Below are 14,282 nucleotides of genomic sequence, written 5' to 3' on the forward strand. Positions count from 1 at the left end.
CATTCACAGGAAACTCAAATGCGTTTCTATGAAAGAGAACCTGTCTGTTCCAACACTTCAATTCACTATGCGAAGTGAATGGAGTGTTGCTTCACTTTCTAAATGCTGTCCTTTCAGAGAAAATCACTTTCTTTTGAAAGTGCCTTAAGCTACTTACAAGCATTCAACAGAAATTCACATGCGTTTCACTGAAAGAGAAGCAGTCTGTTCCAACACTTCAATTCACTGTGCGAAGTGAATGGAGTGTTGCTTCACTTTCTAAATGCTGTCCTTTCAGAGAAAATCACTTTCCTTTGAAAGTGCCTTAAGCTACTTACACACATTCACAGGAAACTCAAATGCGTTTCTATGAAAGAGAAGTTGTCTGTTCCAACACTTCAATTCACTGTGCGTAGTGAATGGAGTGTTGCTTCACTTTCTAAATGCTGTCCTTTCAGAGAAAATCACTTTCCTTTGAAAGTGCCTTAAGCTACTTACAAGCATTCAATAGAAATTCACATGCGTTTCTCTGAAAGAGAAGCAGTCTGTTCCAACCCTTCAATTCACTGTGCGAAGTGAATGGAGTGTTGCTTCACTTTCTAAATGCTGTCCTTTCAGAGAAAATCACTTTCCTTTGAAAGTGCCTTAAGCTACTTACAAGCATTCACAAAAACTCATATCTGTTTCTCTGAAAGAGAAGTAGTCTGTTCCAACACTTCAATTCACTATGCGAAGTGAATGGAGTGTTGTTTCACTTTCTAAATGCTGTCCTTTCAGGGAAAATCACTTTCCTTTGAAAGTGCCTTAAGCTACTTACAAGCATTCAACAGAAATTCACATGCATTTCACTGAAAGAGAAGCAGTCTGTTCCAACACTTCAATTCACTGTGCGAAGTGAATGGAGTGTTGCTTCACTTTCTAAATGCTGTCCTTTCAGAGAAAATCACTTTCCTTTGAAAGTGCCTTAAGCTACTTACAAGCATTCACAAAAACTCATATCTGTTTCTCTGAAAGAGAAGTAGTCTGTTCCAACACTTCAATTCACTATGCGAAGTGAATGGAGTGTTGTTTCACTTTCTAAATGCTGTCCTTTCAGAGAAAATCACTTTCCTTTGAAAGTGCCTTAAGCTACTTACAAGCATTCAACAGAAATTCACATGCATTTCACTGAAAGAGAAGCAGTCTGTTCCAACACTTCAATTCACTGTGCGAAGTGAATGGAGTGTTGCTTCACTTTCTAAATGCTGTCCTTTCAGAGAAAATCACTTTCCTTTGAAAGTGCCTTAAGCTACTTACAAGCATTCAGAAAAAACTCATATCTGTTTCTCTGAAAGAGAAGTAGTCTGTTCCAACACTTCAATTCACTGTGCGAAGTGAATGGAGTGTTGTTTCACTTTCTAAATGCTGTCATTTCAGAGAAAATCACTTTCCTTTGAAAGTGCCTTTAGCTACTTACAAGCATTCAATAGAAATTCACATGCGTTTCTCTGAAAGAGAAGCAGTCTGTTCCAACCCTTCAATTCACTGTGCGAAGTGAATGGAGTGTTGATTCACTTTCTAAATGCTGTCCTTTCAGAGAAAATCACTTTCCTTTGAAAGTGCCTTAAGCTACTTACAAGCATTCACAAAAACTCATATCTGTTTCTCTGAAAGAGAAGTAGTCTGTTCCAACATTTCAATTCACTGTGCGAAGTGAATGGAGTGTTGCTTCACTTTCTAAATGCTGTCCTCTCAGAGAAAATCACTTTCCTTTGAAAGTGCCTTAAGCTACTTAAAAGCATTCACAAGAAACTCAAATGCATTTTTCTGAAAGTGAAGCAGTCTGTTCCAACACTTCAATTCACTGTGCGTAGTGAATGGAGTGTTGCTTCACTTTCTAAATGCTGTCCTTTCAGAGAAAATCACTTTCCTTTGAAAGTGCCTTAAGCTACTTACAAGCATTCAATAGAAATTCACATGCGTTTCTCTGAAAGAGAAGCAGTCTGTTCCAACACTTCAATTCACTGTGCGAAGTGAATGGAGTGTTTCTTCACTTTCTAAATGCTGTCCTTTCAGAGAAAATCACTTTCCTTTGAAAGTGCCTTAAGCTACTTACAAGCATTCACAAAAAACTCATATCTGTTTCTCTGAAAGAGAAGTAGTCCGTTCCAACACTTCAATTCACTGTGCGAAGTGAATGGAGTGTTGCTTCACTTTCTAAATGCTGTCCTTTCAGAGAAAATCACTTTCCTTTGAAAGTGCCTTAAGCTACTTACAAGCATTCAACAGAAATTCACATGCGTTTCACTGAAAGAGAAGCAGTCTGTTCCAACACTTCAATTCACTGTGCGAAGTGAATGGAGTGTTGATTCACTTTCTAAATGCTGTCCTTTCAGAGAAAATCACTTTCCTTTGAAAGTGCCTTAAGCTACTTACAAGCATTCACAAAAACTCATATCTGTTTCTCTGAAAGAGAAGTAGTCTGTTCCAACATTTCAATTCACTGTGCGAAGTGAATGGAGTGTTGCTTCACTTTCTAAATGCTGTCCTCTCAGAGAAAATCACTTTCCTTTGAAAGTGCCTTAAGCTACTTAAAAGCATTCACAAGAAACTCAAATGCATTTTTCTGAAAGTGAAGCAGTCTGTTCCAACACTTCAATTCACTGTGCGTAGTGAATGGAGTGTTGCTTCACTTTCTAAATGCTGTCCTTTCAGAGAAAATCACTTTCCTTTGAAAGTGCCTTAAGCTACTTACAAGCATTCAATAGAAATTCACATGCGTTTCTCTGAAAGAGAAGCAGTCTGTTCCAACACTTCAATTCACTGTGCGAAGTGAATGGAGTGTTTCTTCACTTTCTAAATGCTGTCCTTTCAGAGAAAATCACTTTCCTTTGAAAGTGCCTTAAGCTACTTACAAGCATTCACAAAAAACTCATATCTGTTTCTCTGAAAGAGAAGTAGTCCGTTCCAACACTTCAATTCACTGTGCGAAGTGAATGGAGTGTTGCTTCACTTTCTAAATGCTGTCCTTTCAGAGAAAATCACTTTCCTTTGAAAGTGCCTTAAGCTACTTACAAGCATTCAACAGAAATTCACATGCGTTTCACTGAAAGAGAAGCAGTCTGTTCCAACACTTCAATTCACTGTGCGAAGTGAATGGAGTGTTGCTTCACTTTCTAAATGCTGTCCTTTCAGAGAAAATCACTTTCCTTTGAAAGTGCCTTAAGCTACTTACACACATTCACAGGAAACTCAAATGCGTTTCTATGAAAGAGAAGTTGTCTGTTCCAACACTTCAATTCACTGTGCGTAGTGAATGGAGTGTTGCTTCACTTTCTAAATGCTGTCCTTTCAGAGAAAATCACTTTCCTTTGAAAGTGCCTTAAGCTACTTACAACCATTCAATAGAAATTCACATGCGTTTCTATGAAAGAGAAGCAGTCTGTTCCAACCCTTCAATTCACTGTGCGAAGTGAATGGAGTGTTGCTTCACTTTCTAAATGCTGTCCTTTCAGAGAAAATCACTTTCCTTTGAAAGTGCCTTAAGCTACTTACAAGCATTCACCAGAAATTCACATGCATTTCACTGAAAGAGAAGCAGTCTGTTCCAACACTTCAATTCACTGTGCGAAGTGAATGGAGTGTTGCTTTACTTTCTAAATGCTGTCCTTTCAGAGAAAATCACTTTCCTTTGAAAGTGCCTTAAGCTACTTACAAGCATTCACAAAAACTCATATCTGTTTCTCTGAAAGAGAAGTAGTCTGTTCCAACACTTCAATTCACTATGCGAAGTGAATGGAGTGTTTTTTCACTTTCTAAATGCTGTCCTTTCAGAGAAAATCACTTTCCTTTGAAAGTGCCTTAAGCTACTTACAAGCATTCAACAGAAATTCACATGCATTTCACTGAAAGAGAAGCAGTCTGTTCCAACACTTCAATTCACTGTGCGAAGTGAATGGAGTGTTGCTTCACTTTCTAAATGCTGTCCTCTCAGAGAAAATCACTTTCCTTTGAAAGTGCCTTAAGCTACTTAAAAGCATTCACAAGAAACTCAAATGCATTTTTCTGAAAGAGAAGCAGTCTGTTCCGACACTTCAATTCACTGTGCGTAGTGAATGGAGTGTTGCTTCACTTTCTAAATGCTGTCCTTTCAGAGAAAATCACTTTCCTTTGAAAGTGCCTTAAGCTACTTACAAGCATTCAATAGAAATTCACATGCGTTTCTCTGAAAGAGAAGCAGTCTGTTCCAACACTTCAATTCACTGTGCGAAGTGAATGGAGTGTTTCTTCACTTTCTAAATGCTGTCCTTTCAGAGAAAATCACTTTCCTTTAAAAGTGCCTTAAGCTACTTACAAGCATTCACAAAAAACTCATATCTGTTTCTCTGAAAGAGAAGTAGTCTGTTCCAACACTTCAATTCACTGTGCGAAGTGAATGGAGTGTTTTTTCACTTTCTAAATGCTGTCCTTTCAGAGAAAATCACTTTCCTTTGAAAGTGCCTTAAGCTACTTACACACATTCACAGGAAACTCAAATGCGTTTCTATGAAAGAGAAGCTGTCTGTTCCAACACTTCAATTCACTGTGAGAAGTGAATGGAGTGTTGTTTCACTTTCTAAATGCTGTCCTTTCAGAGAAAATCACTTTCCTTTGAAAGTGCCTTAAGCTACTTACAAGCAATCAACAGAAATTCACATGCATTTCACTGAAAGTGAAGCAGTCTGTTCCAACACTTCAATTCACTGTGCGAAGTGAATGGAGTGTTGCTTCACTTTCTAAATGCTGTCCTTTCAGAGAAAATCACTTTCCTTTGAAAATGCCTTAAGCTACTTACAAGCATTCACAAGAAACTCACATGCATTTTTCTGAAAGAGAAGCAGTCTGTTCCAACACTTCAATTCACTGTGCGTAGTGAATGGAGTATTGCTTCACTTTCTAAATGCTGTCCTTTCAGAGAAAATCACTTTCTTTTGAAAGTGCCTTAAGCTACTTACACACATTCACAGGAAACTCAAATGCGTTTCTATGAATGAGAAGCTGTCTGTTCCAACACTTCAATTCACTGTGCGTAGTGAATGGAGTGTTGCTTCACTTTCTAAATGCTGTCCTTTCAGAGAAAATCACTTTCCTTTGAAAGTGCCTTAAGCTACTTACAAGCATTCAATAGAAATTCACATGCGTTTCTCTGAAAGAGAAGCAGTCTGTTCCAACCCTTCAATTCACTGTGCGAAGTGAATGGAGTGTTGCTTTACTTTCTAAATGCTGTTCTTTCAGAGAAAATCACTTTCCTTTGAAAGTGCCTTAAGCTACTTACACACATTCACAGGAAACTCAAATGCGTTTCTATGAAAGAGAAGCTGTCTGTTCCAACACTTCAATTCACTGTGAGAAGTGAATGGAGTGTTGTTTCACTTTCTAAATGCTGTCCTTTCAGAGAAAATCACTTTCCTTTGAAAGTGCCTTAAGCTACTTACAAGCAATCAACAGAAATTCACATGCATTTCACTGAAAGTGAAGCAGTCTGTTCCAACACTTCAATTCACTGTGCGAAGTGAATGGAGTGTTGCTTCACTTTCTAAATGCTGTCCTTTCAGAGAAAATCACTTTCCTTTGAAAATGCCTTAAGCTACTTACAAGCATTCACAAGAAACTCACATGCATTTTTCTGAAAGAGAAGCAGTCTGTTCCAACACTTCAATTCACTGTGCGTAGTGAATGGAGTATTGCTTCACTTTCTAAATGCTGTCCTTTCAGAGAAAATCACTTTCTTTTGAAAGTGCCTTAAGCTACTTACACACATTCACAGGAAACTCAAATGCGTTTCTATGAATGAGAAGCTGTCTGTTCCAACACTTCAATTCACTGTGCGTAGTGAATGGAGTGTTGCTTCACTTTCTAAATGCTGTCCTTTCAGAGAAAATCACTTTCCTTTGAAAGTGCCTTAAGCTACTTACAAGCATTCAATAGAAATTCACATGCGTTTCTCTGAAAGAGAAGCAGTCTGTTCCAACCCTTCAATTCACTGTGCGAAGTGAATGGAGTGTTGCTTTACTTTCTAAATGCTGTTCTTTCAGAGAAAATCACTTTCCTTTGAAAGTGCCTTAAGCTACTTACAAGCATTCACAAAAACTCATATCTGTTTCTCTGAAAGAGAAGTAGTCTGTTCCAACACTTCAATTCACTATGCGAAGTGAATGGAGTGTTGTTTCACTTTCTAAATGCTGTCATTTCAGAGAAAATCACTTTCCTTTAAAATTGCCTTAAGCTACTTACAAGCATTCAACAGAAATTCACATGCATTTCACTGAAAGAGAAGCAGTCTGTTCCAACACTTCAATTCACTGTGCGAAGTGAATGGAGTGTTGCTTAACTTTCTAAATGCTGTCCTTTCAGAGAAAATCACTTTCCTTTGAAAGTGCCTTAAGCCACTTACAAGCATTCACAAAAACTCATATCTGTTTCTCTGAAAGAGAAGTAGTCTGTTCCAACACTTCAATTCACTATGCGAAGTGAATGGAGTGTTGTTTCACTTTCTAAATGCTGTCCTTTCAGAGAAAATCACTTTCCTTTGAAAGTGCCTTTAGCTACTTACAAGCATTCAACAGAAATTCACATGCGTTTCACTGAAAGAGAAGCAGTCTGTTCCAACACTTCAATTCACTGTGCGAAGTGAATGGAGTGTTGCTTCACTTTCTAAATGCTGTCCTTTCATAGAAAATCACTTTCCTTTGAAAATGCCTTAAGCTACTTACAAGCATTCACAAAAAACTCATATCTGTTTCGTGAAAGAGAAGTAGTCTGTTCCAACACTTCAATTCACTGTGCGAAGTGAATGGAGTGTGGTTTCACTTTCTAAATGCTGTCTTTCAGAGAAAATCACTTTCCTTTGAAAGTGCCTTAAGCTACTTACAAGCATTCACAAAAAACTCATTTCTGTTTCTCTGAAAGGGAAGTAGTCTGTTCCAACACTTCAATTCACTGTGCGAAGTGAATGGAGTGTTGTTTCACTTTCTAAATGCTGTCCTTTCAGAGAAAATCACTTTCCTTTGAAAGTGCCTTAAGCTACTTACACACATTCACAGGAAACTCAAATGCGTTTCTATGAAAGAGAAGCTGTCTGTTCCAACACTTCAATTCACTGTGCGAAGTGAATGGAGTGTTGCTTCACTTTCTAAATGCTGTCCTTTCAGAGAAAATCACTTTCCTTTGAAAATGCCTTAAGCTACTTACAAGCATTCACAAGAAACTCACATGCATTTTTCTGAAAGAGAAGCAGTCTGTTCCAACACTTCAATTCACTGTGCGTAGTGAATGGAGTGTTGCTTCACTTTCTAAATGCTGTCCTTTCAGAGAAAATCACTTTCTTTTGAAAGTGCCTTAAGCTACTTACACACATACACAGGAAACTCAAATGCGTTTCTATGAAAGAGAAGCTGTCTGTTCCAACACTTCAATTCACTGTGCGAAGTGAATGGAGTGTTGTTTCACTTTCTAAATGCTGTCCTTTCAGAGAAAATCACTTTCCTTTGAAAGTGCCTTAAGCTACTTACAAGCATTCCACAGAAATTCACATGCGTTTCTCTGAAAGAGAAGCAGTCTGTTCCAACACTTCAATTCACTCTGCGAAGTGAATGGAGTGTTGTTTCACTTTCTAAATGCTGTCCTTTCAGAGAAAATCACTTTCCTTTGAAAGTGCCCTAAGCTACTTACACACATTCACAGGAAACTCAAATGCGTTTCTATGAAAGAGAAGCTGTCTGTTCCAACACTTCAATTCACTGTGCGAAGTGAATGGAGTGTTGCTTCACTTTCTAAATGCTGTCCTTTCAGAGAAAATCACTTTCTTTTGAAAGTGCCTTAAGCTACTTACAAGCATTCAACAGAAATTCACATGCGTTTCACTGAAAGAGAAGCAATCTGTTCCAACACTTCAATTCACTGTGCGAAGTGAATGGAGTGTTGCTTCACTTTCTAAATGCTGTCCTTTCAGAGAAAATCACTTTCCTTTGAAAGTGCCTTAAGCTACTTACACACATTCACAGGAAACTCAAATGCGTTTCTATGAAAGAGAAGTTGTCTGTTCCAACACTTCAATTCACTGTGCGTAGTGAATGGAGTGTTGCTTCACTTTCTAAATGCTGTCCTTTCAGAGAAAATCACTTTCCTTTGAAAGTGCCTTAAGCTACTTACAAGCATTCAATAGAAATTCACATGCGTTTCTATGAAAGAGAAGCAGTCTGTTCCAACCCTTCAATTCACTGTGCGAAGTGAATGGAGTGTTGCTTCACTTTCTAAATGCTGTCCTTTCAGAGAAAATCACTTTCCTTTGAAAGTGCCTTAAGCTACTTACAAGCATTCACCAGAAATTCACATGCATTTCACTGAAAGAGAAGCAGTCTGTTCCAACACTTCAATTCACTGTGCGAAGTGAATGGAGTGTTTCTTCACTTTCTAAATGCTGTCCTTTCAGAGAAAATCACTTTCCTTTGAAAGTGCCTTAAGCTACTTACAAGCATTCACAAAAACTCATATCTGTTTCTCTGAAAGAGAAGTAGTCTGTTCCAACACTTCAATTCACTATGCGAAGTGAATGGAGTGTTTTTTCACTTTCTAAATGCTGTCCTTTCAGAGAAAAACACTTTCCTTTGAAAGTGCCTTAAGCTACTTACAAGCATTCAACAGAAATTCACATGCATTTCACTGAAAGAGAAGCAGTCTGTTCCAACACTTCAATTCACTGTGCGAAGTGAATGGAGTGTTGCTTCACTTTCTAAATGCTGTCCTCTCAGAGAAAATCACTTTCCTTTGAAAGTGCCTTAAGCTACTTAAAAGCATTCACAAGAAACTCAAATGCATTTTTCTGAAAGAGAAGCAGTCTGTTCCAACACTTCAATTTTCTGTGCGTAGTGAATGGAGTGTTGCTTCACTTTCTAAATGCTGTCCTTTCAGAGAAAATCACTTTCCTTTGAAAGTGCCTTAAGCTACTTACAAGCATTCAATAGAAATTCACATGCGTTTCTCTGAAAGAGAAGCAGTCTGTTCCAACACTTCAATTCACTGTGCGAAGTGAATGGAGTGTTTCTTCACTTTCTAAATGCTGTCCTTTCAGAGAAAATCACTTTCCTTTGAAAGTGCCTTAAGCTACTTACAAGCATTCACAAAAAACTCATATCTGTTTCTCTGAAAGAGAAGTAGTCTGTTCCAACACTTCAATTCACTGTGCGAAGTGAATGGAGTGTTTTTTCACTTTCTAAATGCTGTCCTTTCAGAGAAAATCACTTTCCTTTGAAAGTGCCTTAAGCTACTTACACACATTCACAGGAAACTCAAATGCGTTTCTATGAAAGAGAAGCTGTCTGTTCCAACACTTCAATTCACTGTGAGAAGTGAATGGAGTGTTGTTTCACTTTCTAAATGCTGTCCTTTCAGAGAAAATCACTTTCCTTTGAAAGTGCCTTAAGCTACTTACAAGCATTCAACAGAAATTCACATGCATTTCACTGAAAGTGAAGCAGTCTGTTCCAACACTTCAATTCACTGTGCGAAGTGAATGGAGTGTTGCTTCACTTTCTAAATGCTGTCCTTTCAGAGAAAATCACTTTCCTTTGAAAATGCCTTAAGCTACTTACAAGCATTCACAAGAAACTCACATGCATTTTTCTGAAAGAGAAGCAGTCTGTTCCAACACTTCAATTCACTGTGCGTAGTGAATGGAGTATTGCTTCACTTTCTAAATGCTGTCCTTTCAGAGAAAATCACTTTCTTTTGAAAGTGCCTTAAGCTACTTACACACATTCACAGGAAACTCAAATGCGTTTCTATGAATGAGAAGCTGTCTGTTCCAACACTTCAATTCACTGTGCGTAGTGAATGGAGTGTTGCTTCCCTTTCTAAATGCTGTCCTTTCAGAGAAAATCACTTTCCTTTGAAAGTGCCTTAAGCTACTTACAAGCATTCAATAGAAATTCACATGCGTTTCTCTGAAAGAGAAGCAGTCTGTTCCAACCCTTCAATTCACTGTGCGAAGTGAATGGAGTGTTGCTTTACTTTCTAAATGCTGTCCTTTCAGAGAAAATCACTTTCCTTTGAAAGTGCCTTAAGCTACTTACAAGCATTCACAAAAACTCATATCTGTTTCTCTGAAAGAGAAGTAGTCTGTTCCAACACTTCAATTCACTATGCGAAGTGAATGGAGTGTTGTTTCACTTTCTAAATGCTGTCCTTTCAGAGAAAATCACTTTCCTTTAAAATTGCCTTAAGCTACTTACAAGCATTCAACAGAAATTCACATGCATTTCACTGAAAGAGAAGCAGTCTGTTCCAACACTTCAATTCACTGTGCGAAGTGAATGGAGTGTTGCTTAACTTTCTAAATGCTGTCCTTTCAGAGAAAATCACTTTCCTTTGAAAGTGCCTTAAGCCACTTACAAGCATTCACAAAAACTCATATCTGTTTCTCTGAAAGAGAAGTAGTCTGTTCCAACACTTCAATTCACTATGCGAAGTGAATGGAGTGTTGTTTCACTTTCTAAATGCTGTCCTTTCAGAGAAAATCACTTTCCTTTGAAAGTGCCTTTAGCTACTTACAAGCATTCAACAGAAATTCACATGCGTTTCACTGAAAGAGAAGCAGTCTGTTCCAACACTTCAATTCACTGTGCGAAGTGAATGGAGTGTTGCTTCACTTTCTAAATGCTGTCCTTTCAGAGAAAATCACTTTCTTTGAAAGTGCCTTAAGCTACTTACAAGCATTCAGAAAAAACTCATATCTGTTTCTCTGAAAGAGAAGTAGTCTGTTCCAACACTTCAATTCACTGTGCGAAGTGAATGGAGTGTTGTTTCACTTTCTAAATGCTGTCCTTTCAGAGAAAATCACTTTCCTTTGAAAGTGCCTTTAGCTACTTACAAGCATTCAACAGAAATTCACATGCATTTCACTGAAAGAGAAGCAGTCTGTTCCAACACTTCAATTCACTGTGCGAAGTGAATGGAGTGTTGCTTCACTTTCTAAATGCTGTCCTTTCAGAGAAAATCACTTTCCTTTGAAAGTGCCTTAAGCTACTTACAAGCATTCAACAGAAATTCACATGCATTTCACTGAAAGAGAAGCAGTCTGTTCCAACACTTCAATTCACTGTGCGAATTGAATGGAGTGCTGCCTCACTTTCTAAATGCTGTACTTTCAGAGAAAATCACTTTCCTTTGAAAGTGCCTTAAGCTACTTACAAGGATTCACAAAAAACTCATATCTGTTTCTCTGAAAGAGAAGTAGTCTGTTCTAACACTTCAATTCACTGTGCGAAGTGAATGGAGTGTTGTTTCACTTTCTAAATGCTGTCCTTTCAGAGAAAATCACTTTCCTTTGAAAGTGCCTTAAGCTACTTACACACATTCACAGGAAACTCAAATGCGTTTCATTGAAAGAGAAGCAGTCTGTTCCAACACTTCAATTCACTGTGCGAAGTGAATGGAGTGCTGCTTCACTTTCTAAATGCTGTCCTTTCAGAGAAAATCACTTTCCTTTGAAAGTGCCTTAAGCGACTTACAAGCATTCACAAAAACTCATATCTGTTTCTCTGAAAGAGAAGTAGTCTGTTCCAACACTTCAATTCACTATGCGAAGTGAATGGAGTGTTGTTTCACTTTCTAAATGCTGTCCTTTCAGAGAAAATCACTTTCCTTTGAAAGTGCCTTAAGCTACTTACAAGCATTCAACAGAAATTCACATGCATTTCACTGAAAGAGAAGCAGTCTGTTCCATCACTTCAATTCACTGTGCGAAGTGAATGGAGTGTTGCGTCACTTTCTAAATGCTGTCCTTTCAGAGAAAATCACTTTCCTTTGAAAGTGCCTTAAGCTACTTACAAGCATTCACAAAAACTCATATCTGTTTCTCTGAAAGAGAAGTAGTCTATTCCAACACTTCAATACACTATGCGAAGTGAATGGAGTGTTGTTTCACTTTCTAAATGCTGTCCTTTCAGAGAAAATCACTTTCCTTTGAAAGTGCCTTAAGCTACTTACAAGCATTCAACAGAAATTCACATGCATTTCACTGAAAGAGAAGCAGTCTGTTCCAACACTTCAATTCACTGTGCGAAGTGAATGGAGTGTTGCTTCACTTTCTAAATGCTGTCCTCTCAGAGAAAATCACTTTCCTTTGAAAGTGCCTTAAGCTACTTAAAAGCATTCACAAGAAACTCACATGCATTTTTCTGAAAGAGAAGCAGTCTGTTCCAACACTTCAATTCACTGTGCGTAGTGAATGGAGTGTTGCTTCACTTTCTAAATGCTGTCCTTTCAGAGAAAATCACTTTCCTTTGAAAGTGCCTTTAGCTACTTACAAGCATTCAATAGAAATTCACATGCGTTTCTCTGAAAGAGAAGCAGTCTGTTCCAACCCTTCAATTCACTGTGCGAAGTGAATGGAGTGTTTCTTCACTTTCTAAATGCTGTCCTTTCAGAGAAAATCACTTTCCTTTGAAAGTGCCTTAAGCTACTTACAAGCATTCACAAAAAACTCATATCTGTTTCTCTGAAAGAGAAGTAGTCTGTTCCAACACTTCAATTCACTGTGCGAAGTGAATGGAGTGTTGTTTCACTTTCTAAATGCTGTCCTTTCAGAGAAAATCACTTTCCTTTGAAAGTGCCTTAAGCTACTTACACACATTCACAGGAAACTCAAATGCGTTTCTATGAAAGAGAAGCTGTCTGTTCCAACACTTCAATTCACTGTGCGAAGTGAATGGAGTGTTGCTTCACTTTCTAAATGCTGTCCTTTTAGAGAAAATCACTTTCCTTTGAAAGTGCCTTAAGCTACTTACAAGCATTCAACAGAAATTCACATGCATTTCACTGAAAGTGAAGCAGTCTGTTCCAACACTTCAATTCACTGTGCGAAGTGAATGGAGTGTTGCTTCACTTTCTAAATGCTGTCCTTTCAGAGAAAATCACTTTCCTTTGAAAATGCCTTAAGCTACTTACAAGCATTCACAAGAAACTCACATGCATTTTTCTGAAAGAGAAGCAGTCTGTTCCAACACTTCAATTCACTGTGCGTAGTGAATGGAGTGTTGCTTCACTTTCTAAATGCTGTCCTTTCCGAGAAAATCACTTTCTTTTGAAAGTGCCTTAAGCTACTTACACACATTCACAGGAAACTCAAATGCGTTTCTATGAAAGAGAAGCTGTCTGTTCCAACACTTCAATTCACTGTGCGAAGTGAATGGAGTGTTGCTTCACTTTCTAAATGCTGTCCTTTCAGAGAAAATCACTTTCCTTTGAAAGTGCCTTAAGCTACTTACACACATTCACAGGAAACTCAAATGCGTTTCTATGAAAGAGAAGTTGTCTGTTCCAACACTTCAATTCACTGTGCGTAGTGAATGGAGTGTTGCTTCACTTTCTAAATGCTGTCCTTTCAGAGAAAATCACTTTCCTTTGAAAGTGCCTTAAGCTACTTACAAGCATTCAATAGAAATTCACATGCATTTCTCTGAAAGAGAAGCAGTCTGTTCCAACCCTTCAATTCACTGTGCGAAGTGAATGGAGTGTTGCTTCACTTTCTAAATGCTGTCCTTTCAGAGAAAATCACTTCTCTTTGAAAGTGCCTTAAGCTACTTACAAGCATTCACAAGAAACTCACATCTTTTTCTCTGAAAGAGATGCAGTCTGTTCCAACACTTCAATTCACTGTGCGAAATAAATGGAGTGTTGTTTCACTTTCTAAATGATGTCCTTTCAGAGAAAATCACTTTCCTTTGAAAGTTCCTTAAGCTACTTACAAGCATTCACAAGAAACTCACATGCATTTTTCTGAAAGAGAGGCAGTTTGTTCCAACACTACAATTCACTGTGCGAAGTGAATGGAGTGTTGCTTCACTTTCTATATGCTCTCCTTTTAGAGAAAATCACTCTCTTTTGAAACTGCCTTAAGCTACTTACAAGCATTCACAAGAAAGTCACATCTGTTTCTCTGAAAGGAAAGCAGTCTGTTCCAACACTTCAATTCACTGTGCGAAGTGAATGGAATGTTGCTTCACTTTCTAAATGCTGTCCTTTCAGAGAAAATCACTTTCCTTTGAAAGTGCCTTAAGCTACTTACAAGCATTCACAAGAAACTCACATGCATTTTTCTGAAAGAGAAGCAGTCTGTTCCAACACTTCAATTCACTGTGCGTAGTGAATGGAGTGTTGCCTCACTTTCTAAATGCTGTCCTTTCAGAGAAAATCACTTTCCTTTGAAAGTGCCTTAAGCTACTTACAAGCATTCAATAGAAATTCACATGCGTTTCTCTGAAAGAGAAGTAGTCTGTTCCAACACT

The sequence above is a fragment of the Myodes glareolus genome, chromosome 13 (assembly GCF_982192425.1).
Source record: "Myodes glareolus chromosome 13, mMyoGla1.1, whole genome shotgun sequence".
Classification (NCBI taxonomy): domain Eukaryota; kingdom Metazoa; phylum Chordata; class Mammalia; order Rodentia; family Cricetidae; genus Myodes; species Myodes glareolus.